The 14,029-nt window shown below is 39.6% G+C and overlaps 1 protein-coding gene across 4 annotated transcripts in view; it reads left to right on the top strand.

Annotated features, from left to right (window-relative positions):
- The window catches only part of ARHGAP24 (Rho GTPase activating protein 24), a 422,476-nt gene that overhangs the window by 279,786 nt on the left and 128,661 nt on the right, over positions 1 to 14,029 (top strand). Inside the window, exon 1 of one of the 4 annotated variants that reach the window (XM_058667089.1) lies at positions 729 to 1,102. The exons of 2 other annotated variants lie outside the window; for them this stretch is intronic. The gene's annotated coding sequence lies outside the window, so the exon portion shown is untranslated. Of the gene's footprint in view, positions 1 to 728; positions 1,103 to 14,029 lie in introns of those variants that run through there. One more of the 4 variants, XM_004590594.4, reaches the window with a different exon arrangement.

Consider the following 14,029-nt stretch of genomic DNA (forward strand, 5'->3'; position numbering starts at 1 on the left):
ACTGATCCATTTCGCCTCCTGACAACATAGACATACAGAAAATAAAAGCTGATATTTTAGAGATATGTGTACAAATATGTTTGTATTATACCATGCAAAGTGACTCTGCTTTATGAGAGAAATTACTTCTTAAAGATCAGCTTCCCCCGCCCCCATTGAAATGTTCATAATTAAACCCTAATCTTGAAAGTGATGATGGGAATTTTTACGAGATTTTTAAAACTGATTCTATCAGTCCACTCTGCTCCATTAATTAAAAACAATTTATACAGGAAGTGCTTATGTAATTCTAGTATGTTCATGAAATCTGAGAGCTCATTACTATGTGATCAGAAATTGTTTTGCTTTCAAAATAATTACTTTGGTTTTGGCAAAGACTTCAATTTTCCAAGATTCATCTTTAAGACTTGTTACCTGGATAGGATAAGCATAAGCTTTCATGTCTTGAGATTTGTGGGCAATGTTACAATAGATACACTAAAGTCCATCTGTGTGTGTGTGTGTGTGTGTGTGTGTGTGTGTGTGAGAGAGAGAGAGAGAGAGAGAGAGAGAAGAAAGGGGGCAGGGAGAGAGAGAGAGAAAGCACCATTAAACGCCCCCACCCTCATCCCCAAGCTTCCAAGGTTAGCTGGTTGGCTTTGTGCCACTTTGCAGTCTCGGATTTACTGCTCTCTGACCTCCTCTTGCCCCGGCTCTGATTTATGGAGTTCAGAATCTCCTGAAAGGCAAGGTCTCTGTCTACAGCTTAAGGATTCTCCTTCACAGCCCCCTCTCTTTCCTTCCACTCTTTTGCTTCATGTTCACCTTGCGATGACCTTGCAGGACTCAGCATTTTCACCTGGCTCTGTAGCTGGAGGGCTAGGGAAAGCAAAAACAAGAGCCAGTGGTTTCCATTCCTGGGTGATGGAGTCATGGGAGAAGCGGCAGTGAGCAAATACAGAGTCGGACCTGAGCCGGCTGTGTGCTGTAAGCGGCTCAGGACAGCAGCTGCTCTGTCTCCCAGCCTGCAAGTGCAGCCTGCATTTGTCACTGACCACTGAAGTGTGTGTTTGTGCAAGGTGAGAGCTGGGTACTTTTCCTTAACGTGGAGACAAACGACCAGGTATTGCTGCAGATTGCGTTTCACGATTTGGGGCTATTTCTGTCACCATAAATTCAGGACTTAGACTTGCGTGTGGTTTTAGTTATGCCCTTGCTTTCTGTCGTGGTTCATTCAGCTCTCCATGGTGTCCAAATCGTGACAGCAGATTGGACGCAGAGTTGTTCTTCCAAGCTGAAATGTGATCGTTACAGTGCCGATTTCTTGGGTTCTTTCATTACTTACTGTCGACCTGGCTGTTATAAGGAATCCAGTGCTAGTTCACAGTCACAGGCAAACAGCTTCAAAGGGAAATCTGAATTGCTGTTTCATGGAGTACTTGCTGTAGCTTGTTCATGGCTTCACTCACATGGCGGTGGCTGAAACTTCTGAAAAAGTAGAGTGTCTTGGGGCTTGATCTAATGCTTGAAGTATCAGGGCGGTCTCTGTGTATTTGCTTGTCAGAATGAAAACTTTTACTTGGCCATTTGTGTGTGTATGTGTGTGAGCGCGCGTGTGTACTTTAAAATGACTGAGAACCAAAAAGAAAGCTAAATAACACTTGAGATATTTTGATGTGCTTACAATTGACTTAATCGACTTAGAAAGCTTTTATGTTCAGCATATTTGAATTTTACAGCGTCACAGTCTGTGTACAGAAGGACAATGCAAGCACTGTGTGAGCCTGTGAGAATGTGTGGGAACATAGAATATGCACTCATGGTGAGTACATACAATAGGAACGAGTAAAAGCTCTTGAATAAACAGATGGGCCTTAATCTGGGCCAGTTTTGAATGTTAGCTACTTACCGTGAGCCTAGGAAAACAAAGAGATACATTGTTTTGTTATCTTTAAGTAAATACGTAGGGATTTGATCTTATAAAACATTCTAGGAAAGGAAAAAAAAACTATAGGAATTTGGTGGCAGAAGAAAATGAAGGCAGTGACAGAAGAAGATAGTACATCAAAATGAGGAGTAATTAAAAGGAAATTCTGAAATGTACTTCAACTGCTCACATGTTTTGCCCAATTAAAGTAGAATAGATACTTAAGGAACACAGAGTCAGCAGAAAGAAAGCCAAGAGTCCACATGCTTAATAAAACATGCTGTCAACTTGTGGAATGCACTTGTCTGTCTCAATTAAGTTGAATTCTGTTGGTGTGGTTCATAAAATTAAATTGGAAACAGTGAATTCCAAAACCTCATTTAAAATTGGCCTCTATTTCAGAAGACTTCAATAACATTTATCACAATGCAATGAATATTAAAGTTACTCAAAACAGTTGGCAACGCGAGAATATCAAAACCACCCAGCTTACTTTTGAATTTAGTTCATTAGAAAGAGGATTCTAACACTGCAAGTTAGAGTATCACCTCTCTCTACAAATGCAGTGACTGTCAAGCTGGTTGGAGGCTCTCTTTATTATTTCCAGACTCTGTGTGAAAACCTTATGAGAGGTTGAGCAAAAAATACCCGCCTTTAACATCAGCAGGCTTTCTGTGCAAGGAAGGAATGCCATTTGTTGAATTTCACAGATGTGTAACCTGAGGCTGGGGAAGGATTGATGATTGGCATTGATATTGGAACCCTGGGCTGCAATATTTCTGTGATCTAAAATGTGACTATTCTGTAAGAGTGTTTAACACCACTGAATCCCATGATGTGTGGGAGGCACTTCTAGATAACCAGAGGACTGTTTTTATTTAATGATCACAGCCCAAAAGTTTCAAATGGGGCATGCATGTCCACCTGTGTTCAGCTTCCATATAAAACAACTAGAACGTTAGTCACATTTGATGGACCATAGTCAGTGCAGGCAGGCAAGAGATGTCTTGAACAGTGTCTGAGTTTACTCTTCAGATAACTGGCTTACTTCAACATGCAAAGAGGTTTAAAAGGTTTAGAGATTATAGGTACTGACCTCAAAGCACAGGACAGTCCGTTCAAACACATTTACTTCTGTGCAATTAAGCTGTCCCATGGATGGAAAGATAAGCTTTTAGGTATATATTCGATAAGTATCTCTCATTTTCTAAAAAGCTCAAACTTTACACTTCGTATTTTTGCTTTTGTTCTTCCTTCTTTCAGTTTTGTGCTTTTATTTTAGACTCTCAAAGTGATAAGTTTAAATGTACTGGATCTTTTTTCCTTTGGCCTAAAGTCAGTGTCTACACACTACGGGCACAAAAGCAGTTATGCTTTATCCTCTGAGACCAAGAAAAACCTCTATCCCCCGAAATTAACAAATCCCTGCCCTCTATCTGGGCTGGAAAACAGAAGAGAGAGTAAGAAAGACTAAGACAAATATCAACCCTACTGGCAGTGACTAAGCCTATTGTGGCTTGTATTTCTGAGCTTCATACTTTTTTTAAAATATTTATTTATTTTTTATTGGAAAGTCAGATATGCAGAGAGGAGGAGAGACAGAGCGGAAGATCTTCCATCTGCTGATTAACTCTGCAAGTGGGCACAACAGCCAGAGTGAGCCGATCAGAAGCCAGGGGCCCAGAGCCTCTTTCGGTTCTACCATGTGGTTGCAGGATCCCAAGGCTTTGGGCTGTCCTTAACTGCTTTCCCAGGCCACAAGTAGGGAGCTAGGTGGGAAGCGGAGCTGCCAGATTCGGAACCGGTACCCCACACTAGGCTATCGTGCCGGGCCCCATACTTTTTTAGTCATATGAACTGTAACCAGGGCTGGAAGCCCAGTCAGCAATCATTTACAAATGCCAGCAGAGATACACTTTCACACTTTTGGTAAACTAAGATTAGTGATATTTAGAAAGACTGTCAATCTGTTTGCCATATCTAGTAAATTGTATTCTGCTCACTAACCCCTCCCAATGGCAAGTAGGTTCCAAAAACAGAATGAGTATTCAGTCCCTTTTAACTCACTTTTTTTTAAAGATTTATTCATTTTATTACAGCCTGATATAAACAGAGGAGGAGAGACAGAGAGGAAGATCTTCGTCCGATGATTCACTCCCCAAGTGAGCCTCAACGGGCCGATGTGCGCCGATCCGAAGCCAGGAACCAGGAACCTCTTCCAGGTCTCCCGCGCGGGTGCAGGATCCCAATGCATTGAGCCGTCCTCAACTGCTTTCCCAGGCCACAAGCAGGGAGCTGGATGGGAAGTGGAGCTGCTGGGATTAGAACCGGCACCCATAGGGGATCCCGGGACGTTCAAGGCGAGGACTTTAGCCACTAGGCCATTGCGCCGGGCCCTTAACTCACTTTTATCTCTTAGCTCAAGGAGACATCTCAAGGAGGCCTGGGTTGTTTGGAAAGAAGGAACCTAGAAGGTAGGGTGTGTAAAGCAACCGCTTCCCTGAGAGCACCATCTTTTGGCAGTCACTGCCTCCTAGGTGAACATTTGCCCTTTAAGGACTTGGTAGTTGGGGTGGATGCACATGTTTGTAAGTGATTCTTCATTGGAGAGAAGAACTGCAAGCAGCGCAAGGGAGCCCGAAAGTCATGACCTTGAATACGCATTATAATTTGAGAATCTCTTATCCAAAATGCTTGGGACCAGAAGCATTTACATTTTTTTCCTGGATACTGGAATATTTTCATATACATATAGAGATATTTTGGTAATAGGGCTTCAAATCTAAATACACACATTATTTATGTTTCATATACACGTACCTGTAGGGACTTTTAAAAAACCCATTTATCTTCATGGGAAAGGAAGATTTACAGGAAAAAAAGAAGGAAAGAGAGAATGACACTCCACCGCTGGTTCACTCCCCAGATAGCCTCGATGGCCCTAGCTGAGCCCATCCGAAGTCAGGAGCAAGGAGCCTCTTTCACGTCTGCCATGTGAGCAAAGGGTTGTGAAGCTTTGTGTCATCCTCCGCTGCTTTCCCAGGCCACAAGCAGGGTAACTGAGATACTGGGGATTAACTAGTCAAGCTAGGGTGCCAGGCCCCTGGAGGGACACTGATACAATATTTTTAGTGCAGCTACATTTTGACTGGAATATGTGTGATACATGAGGTAAGATGTGGGAAATTGTACCCACAGCTTCATGTTGGTGCTGACAGTTTCATCTTTTGAAGCATTTTGATTTGGAGATTTTAGGATTAGGGATTCTTAACCTGGGTTACAACTAATACGCTTTTGTGGTTTAAATTATTTCTACTGGGGTAGCTAGGCACCATACCTGATATGTCTAACCAGGGTCTGGCAAACAACCATCTCTTCCATGCAATTTTATCTTTGTGTTAAAGGAAATAAAAGAGACTGTTATATGCTCCCTTTAGATGAAATACTTTAAGATCAGTATGCTTGTTATTTTGGAGGTTGCCCATTCTCCAGCTCTTATTCTCTTGTAAATGGAATTTCATTTTACTAATTCAGCAAAACATGTCAGTGTGTTAGCAGGAATCATTTTTGTAGCTACAGAAAATATCTTTTTCCCCCCTAAGATTGTGGAACAACTAGGCTTTTAAATGCAGATTATGTTATTTTGAACCTATGGTGAAGCTAACAGATCAGGAGAAAATTGCTATTTAAAAGTTAGTTTGTCTTTTTTTTTAAAGATTTTATTTATTTTTATTACAAAGTCAGATATACAGAGAGGAGGAGAGACAGAGAGGAAGATCTTCCATCCGATGATTCACTCCCCAAGTGACCACAACAGCCAGTGCTGTGCCAATCTGAAGCCAGTAGCCTGGAACCTCCTCCAGGTCTCCCACATAGGTGTAGGATCCCAAAGCATTGTGTCGTCCTTGACTGCTTTCCCAGGCCACAAGCAGGGAGCTGGATGGGAAGCAGGAGCTGCTGGGATACAAACCGGCGCCCATATGGGATCCTGGCACATTCAAGGCGAGGACTTTAGCTGCTAGGCCATGCTGCCAGACTCAGTTAGTTTGTCTTTTTTTATCCTAAGGGGATGGGAACCTGCCATGTCAAGCAGGGGACATAGAGATCAGTGTCCATCAGTAGGCAGAGGGACCCCACCTAAACATGGACAAGAGCCTTTGTGGTTTCCACATGCAGGAGAAAACAGGGGAGGGTAAGTAAGCACGAGTTAGCTTCCCTTTGTAAGATTTCAGTGGACTCTAAGGTGTATGGGCTGTTCTTAAATGTCTTGCACCTGGTCCTGGTGTGCTTAGATCATGGAATGTCATCCCAGAGTATATAAGCCTCATGGAAGAGAAGGTTGCACATTGCTCTAGATTGGATGGCTTGTACATGAGAGGCAAGCTCACTGGTGACTCATTTACTAACTCTAGATACTTTCTGATATTCAAAGGGACAATCTGTTCAAGGCTAATGGGTCCTGGACAGTCAAGCAATTAGAAATAGGCCAATGCACATTGCATATAGGTTAACACACCCAAACAAGAATAGACAACTTAGTATTATTTTACCAGATGTGGTGTTCATCTGGTTAGTCCATGGGAGACAACCCGCTCCTCACCACAAATGCACTCCATCATTCAGAATCCTCTCTTAATAAACTCCCAAAGAGATTTTTTTTTCTAGTTATCTCTGGCTTTGTTTTTGTTGTTTTCTATACTGTAAGCTGAAGAAGAGTTGAAAACAAATAATACTCCTAACTGAATGAACTTGGTAACTTTACCCATACTCCATAGCTATATGTTATTTGATTCAGAGCTTAACAACTAATGCTTACCCTGTTTAGGGTAGAATTGTAAAAGGAATGATCTCTTTTCATGTTCATCATTGGCTTTTGTTAGGACCAGCTTTTAGAATACAACAGACGTTCCATACATAATTATTAAGAGATCAAATACATAAATATAGCAACCAAGTTATTGGTAGAATTTTGACAGGTTTCCTAAGATGCTTGTTTGCTCTTTCCACTCTGATTTTCAAAACAAAGACTTAGACAAGAAGTGTAAAACATATTGCCCATTTTCCTCAAACAAACATCAACCTTCTGTTATTTAAACAGATCTATAACTAGCTGTGCCTCTAGGAGCCAATGTAAAATGAGGCAGGGACATGTGTAAATTGAGTAGCAATTGTATTGTTAGATAAACTAGTAAAACTGTCCCTAATAATATTCCTACTTCTCAAAGAATAGAGATACACACAAGTATGAAAGAGTTCAACAGTAAAAGAAATAGTTAAAAATTAGAAGACACGAACTGATGTTAATCCTCTGAAAATAGCCTGTAATCAAGTAAGAAAGATGTCAGTAACATGACTGTTGTCCATGCATGCCTGTCTCACCTTTACTTTTTGTAAGTATTGAAGACAGTTGAGGGCACCTACATATGGAGTTTCAATGGAAACTCTTCCTATTCAGTGTCTTCATTCCAATTATTGGAATCTGGTGTGGAAGAAGGTGGGAAGAGAAAACAGTGGAGGAAGAAGGAATAAGTCAGTAAAAAGTACTGGACATTCAATAGTCACTTAGAAAAGGAAATGCTAGGTGTGAACCTTCTACCAAACTAAATTTCCAAATAAATTGAAAACTTCAACGTAAAATGTGAAGCTCCAGGCATGCCACAAAGCAGCCTTGGTATGCTTGCTTGCACAGGGAATATGCTGTACCTGTTATGTCACCAAGAAGCCATAAACAGTTTGGGAAACAGCATCTTGCAGCTTGGGAGGGACCTCGATTGCTGATAGTCCTGGTAGTTTCTGCAAGAATGGAAAAATGTCCCTCCAGCATTCTGTCTTTGAGGAGCATAGGATCCTCAGAAGAACAGCAAAGAAGGTTTAACTTTGGATTACTAATCTCTTAAAGAAATCTGTGTATTTGTGTTTTATTTGAATAAAAATGATGGGGAGATGAGTCTTTCATCTTCTGGTTAACTCTCTGGTTACAAATGACTGGAACAGCCAGATCTGGTTCAAGTCAAAACCAGGAGCTGGGAATTGAGTCCAGATCTTCCACCTGAGGTGACAGAGGCTCAAATACTGTCCTCCCCTTCTTTCCCAAATGCAACAGCAGAGGGCTGCATCACAAGCAGAGTAGCTGGGACCCAAGCGAGAATGAGAATATGCCACATAAGTGGCAGCGAACCCGCTGTCCCACAATGCTGGCCTCCAAAGATTTTCTTTGTCATATCAAAGCCAGTGCCAAAGTCGATGTTGCAGCCAGAAAAGTATTTAAAAAAAAAAAAAAAAAAAAAAGGAAATCCGTTCTTGCGCAAAACTTTCCTGATTCTTAAATCTGACACTTCACGAAGGCTTCATAGTGGCATCAAATCCTCTGTTATCTGCAGCTTCTGATATGTGATTTCCCTTGGGTGGCAACAGAATTAGATGCAGTCAGCTGTACATGGGCTCTTCTAATATGTTATCAGACTAGACTCAACTGATTCCAAAAGCTGTCATGAGTGAGGTCTGGTGGGAGCAGGAGCACTCTTTTGGAAAGATTTTTCCTTAGTGTCTATAGATTTCTGCTATTTTTTTTCCCTTCCTATTCTAGTTAGTTTTCCTTATCCTGTAATTCATCCCGTCCTGTAACCTCACATACCGTCTCACACCATCCTCTGACCTGGATAAAATAAACACTTATGTCATTCACGCTTCGTGTCTCAGACTGGCAGGCTGTTTAGAGCAATGTGCAGTGTTCCTAGCAACAGATTAAGGCAAATCTACAGAACTTCAAAGGCCTGAAGGCATTGAAAAATCACAGAGGACTACAGGTTATATTTGGAACTTCTGCTGCTTAGAAACGCGGAACAGTTTTAAACATCTTTCAAAAATTTTACTAGAAATTTGAAAGACAACTATTTTTTAATTGTAAATTATGACTAAAAAATTATGATGACTTTAGTCAAAGTAATATGAGTGAAGACCAAATGCATCAATGTTATAATTTTTTAATAGTACATGTAAAGTTTGCTGCTAACCACAAGAAGTGGATTTTGACTGCCAAAACATTTCATATTGGTAAGGAGACAGGCACTAAGATCAGCTAGGTCAGTTTTGAAACCCATGAGCAAGTTGTTTGGCAATGATAAAGTTACTTAAATTTTCTAAGGCTCATTTTTTATGTTGTTTTGCATACACTGTACATTGTGATGCATACATGATGAACTTATTTGTCTATAGCAGAAGGCATAATCTTAGAACGAATCTGTGGATAGTATTTTAACAAACACTTGTAATACTATGATATTTTGGAGAAGTGACTGTCCTTTTTTCTGTATTAAGTGGAAGGAGTTGAGAAAGTTATCAGATAACAAAAATTCATATGAGATTAAAAATGGTAAGTTTGTTTATCACAGAATGGAGAGCTTGCCGCTATATTTGACCTCATTGCATGGAACCATATACCATACAGCAAGTGATTGTATTTGTGAATGAGTGAAAAATGAAAGGTGGGAGATAGTGTTAGTAATGTTGTAGGGAACTGAAAATTTGCATAAAAGATAATTTAAAAATACCTTATCACATGCTATCTGATGCACAGTGGCTTGATTCAGTTTCTCTGAGATTCTCAACTCCTCTTCCTTGGTTTCCCTAAGGGACACAACAAATCATGAACAAGAGGTATCCTGAACCCATAGTGCCATCTTATAATGCACATACAGAGGAAGGGAGGGATAAATTACCATTATTTAAGCATGTGAAACAGTGATACAATTGTCAGACCTCAGAGAAGACCAGTGAAGACAGCATGATCTCTGTTAGAAGACAAAAGATGGAGATGGAGCCCATCCTGGAACAACCAATAATATTGAAGAAGTATCAAGATGAGAATTTTAACGTAGACAAATTTTTGGTATTTGATGAGGGACATATTTATCATCGTTTGTTTTTCAGAATATTTGTATTAAATGCCAAACATGGCTACTTTTATATGAAAATCTGAACATACCAACATTTTTTTCAGCATTCTCAAATTGGTGTTCATCCCTCTAATCAAGAATCATTGAGGGTATCAAAATGAGATGAACTATATTCAAAAGTGTAATGGCTTATTATCAGAATCAAGTGTCACACTTTCACTTTCTTGAAATTTGTAAGTGAAAGAAAGGTCTGTAATACCTTACCCTTTGAAAAAAAAATTAATGTGCTCGAATCATGTTTTCTATGAGTCTGATTTGTAAGGTCTCATCACTTATGTAGTGAATAAAATTAACTTACCTCATTCTTTCCTTCACCCTTATAAAGAAATTCATATGGGTTTGTTTTTCTCTACGTGTATTCCTTGCAAACTTAATAACTCTTATGATACCTCAAAGAAAGCTTTATCTCATTGTAGAAAAATGTCTGAACAAAATAAACTGGTGAAACTGCCAACTACGTGAAAATGATAAGAAGAAATGGAATTAAATCGAGTTTCCTAGATGAGAGAAATTTGGAATAAATTAGAGAAGTCAAGTTGAGTATCATTGGCCATCTGTGATGAAACATCATTTTTTAAGTTTTTTTAAAAATATTTTATTTCTAAGGAATAGAGAAACAAACAGATCTTCCATCCACTGAGTGTCTCACCAAATGTCTTCAACAACCAGGGCTGGGCCAAACTGCAGCCAAAAACCTGGAGATCAATTCAGGTCTCCCTGTTGGTTGCATGGACCCAAGTATGTGAGCCATCCCATGCTGAACACCTCCTGGGGTGTTTATTAGCCGAAAACTGAACGACAGGCAGAATAGTCATGACCCAAGGAGGGTTTTTCAACAGAGGATGTAGGTATCCCAAACAGCAACTTAATTGTTGTGTGAAATGCCCAAAAGATCACGCCTGAAAGGTGTCATGACAATAGAATCAACTCAAGCTTTAACCTTGGACCTTAGCAATACTACACACTTCATCGTGTTCTGAGTTTATTAGTGCACTAGCATTTCTGTTTGTGTCAGACTAAGAGAAGGAACAGTTATCAGGGAAAAATCCATAACAAGAAGCTAGAGTATTCTGCTTATGCCATATGTATTTAATGTTCACAAACTGAGTGGTTGTAGCAACAGAAGCTTGCTGTCTCACATTTTTGGAGACAAGTCTAAAGTCAAAGTGTTGACTGCTCCCTCTGAAGGTAGTTGGGAAAAACTGGTTCCTGTGCTTCGTGAATTTCTCTGCTTGTGGATGACAGCGAAGGATAACCTGAGACTTTAGGTCCTACACCCACATGAGCAATCAGGCAAAAGCTGCTTGTTCTCAGGCTCAAATCACCCCAGCTTTAACTATTGTGGTCATTTGGGGAGTGATCCAGCAAATGGAAAATCTTTCTTTCTGTCTCTAATTCTGTCTCTGTCTCTCATTTTCTCTTTCTGTCTCTACTCCCCTTTGTAATTTTTTCTAGTAAAATAAAGTAAATCTTAAAAAAAAATATGCTGTCCTAAGACAACATTAACAAAAAAAAAATAGAGTAACTGGTTTTCAGTGATTGACACATGGCTACCTAGAATTTGCAGTTGGAGTTGTTATGTTTTCTCAGAGTTGTATGTCCTTTGTAAGTTTTTGTATTTTTTGTAAATTTACAGTGAAAAGGGACATTTTAGTTTGAATAATGTCTTAATATTAATTATCTTTTTCTCATGGAGACTTTTTACCTAGAAATATTAAACAAACTGCCTATATTCATCCTGTAACTATCTAGAAAATGATCTGCCTGTGTCATAATGGACTTGAAGAATGTATGAGTGAGAGGCTATTGTTAAAATTCTTTTCACTCATAACATGGAAAAGAATCAAGAAGATCATATACTTAGAAATATTGTTTCCATGTAAGCTATGTCCATTGTTGTTCTATCTCATAAAGTGGAAGTCCCATTTCAAATGCCAAGAGATCAAACCAAATGGAGCAGTATATACGTTAGGGACCCCATTAATAAGTACATGTAGCAATTATGGGCCAATATGCTAGCCCAGCTGTCATATATGGAATTCTGGAGGTAGTTCTAGGAGAGACATTTAGACAGCCAGTTGTTTTCATTACCACACATTACTCTTGGGAGCGGACTCAAACATCACCACATACAGAGGTAGCCCAAAGTTGTTGGTGGCAGTGTTGTTTTTCTTCACTTAAGTTTGCTTGTGTAGGTTGGTTCTTTTCAGACAGCCACTATGGTATTATCTGAACCAGTCTAAGTAGTTGACTCATACAATTTATTCCTGAAATAAGACCTGTCAAGGAAAAAAAAATCTCTAACTAATGGAGAAAAGTCATTTGAGTTTGTAGCATGGTCTTCTACGTGATTAAAAACATGTGGTATGTGGTGAAATGTTGCTTCTGCCTTTCCTGCCTCAGGTCTTTGTGCCTCCACAAAAATGTTACATAAAGACAAGTGGAAAGAAATGAGTTTAAAATAAAAGGGGCAGAATTAGACTTTGCCCTGGAGTCATCTTGGGCAAACATTTAGAACAACAAGGGGTGCAAATGTCACTTCCCAAGAGAAACTCTGAGGTCACAGTTCTCTTGGGGGTGGGGAATTGAAGTGACACAGGATTATCCTCCACAGCAAGCAGTGCTCAGGGAGGAGGCTGCTGTCTTAAATTCCAGGATATCCGCAAGTTTACAATGTGGCTCATATTCAGATTCCAGTGAAACTGATGACGTGGACAATCTTGAAGATAAATTTCCATATATGGCAATGAAGCTTTGTAACTGAAAATCAGAAAACTGTGGATGATATTTTTGTACCATCATCTTTCAAGATTTGTACTTTGTTTACATTCCTAAATAAGCATTGTATTTCTGATCTGTTAGTCCTGTATATACTAAACTGCAAGTACACACTTCAAATGTGCACTACATCATCATTTGAATGCCACGACAGCCTTTCTTCTTACATTATGCACTGAGTTCAAATAATGTCTCTTTTTTTAAAAAAAAAATAGATTTATCTTTATTGGAAAGACAGATATACAGAGAGAAGGAGATACAGAGGAAATAATCTTCCATCTGCTGTTTCACTCCCCAAGTGATCTCCAAAGCCAGCACTGGGCCAATTTGAGCTTAAGAGCCAGGGTCTCCCACAGGCGTGCAGGTTCCTAATGATTAGGCTGTCCTCTTCTGCTTTGCTAGAGGCCACAGGCTGGCAACTTGATGGGAAGTAGAGCATCTACTATGTGGACACATGAAGTTGGAAGATTAGCCAGTTGAGCAATCACCGTGGCTCCCGAAGAATGTCTTGAAGAATAGTGAAGTGATCTGAGTATTGTTCCAAATGTGCCAGTGATTCTCCTCAATGTTTTCTTACGTTGAATTCTCTCAGTGATACTATGCAAGGATGAGAAAGTGTACAGATGAGCAGGTTGTGAGTTTACCTAAAATGTAGTGACAACTCATGACAGAATTCAGCTCTGTCCCTGGAGCCTGTGTGCTTAACCACGGTTGGCACTGGCTTTGAAAAAAGACATGCATTCTGTATGAATCTTTTAGATGCTCAAATAACCATCCTTAAAATGTACTTTCAACACCCTGCCCTTATTGCATAATTATCACTGTAGTTGTGTTTAGGATTCGCCTATTCCTGCTGACATTTCTTGAATTGTCCCCTTCTGTGAGACACAGCTCCATTTGGATTTAAGGTAAATAAAATTATTTCCATACGCTTGGTACAAAGCTTTTCCCAAATGAGATTCACTTGAGATGTTTTCTCTTGCTTCTCTCCTTGCCCCTTGCTCCCAGATACATTGACTTCCTCACATGTGTTTGCTATTATCATACTAGTTCTATACGCAGCTCCCATAAAACTTACGTCAGTTGCCACAGCCTGAACATTGTTGTGGCATTTTTATGCACAACTAAGTCCTTTGGATAGCATCCAATGATTAATACCTGCTCAGTTCCTGCAGGAAGGGGAAGACATAAATGATCTAAAAATGGAAGTGACTCTCATTGATTTTGTACATCATAGTGAAACTGAAATGTCTTAAAAGTATTTACACAAATTATCTTAAACGTTAAAAATAAATATTTTTTAATAAATGTGGCTTAACATAGTTTCTGCTTCCAAATATTTCTCTCAAAGAGGAAAGTATAAATACTGCTTAATGATAATATTGATTAG

Source organism: Ochotona princeps, chromosome 7, assembly GCF_030435755.1.
Source record: "Ochotona princeps isolate mOchPri1 chromosome 7, mOchPri1.hap1, whole genome shotgun sequence".
Lineage (NCBI taxonomy): Eukaryota > Metazoa > Chordata > Mammalia > Lagomorpha > Ochotonidae > Ochotona > Ochotona princeps.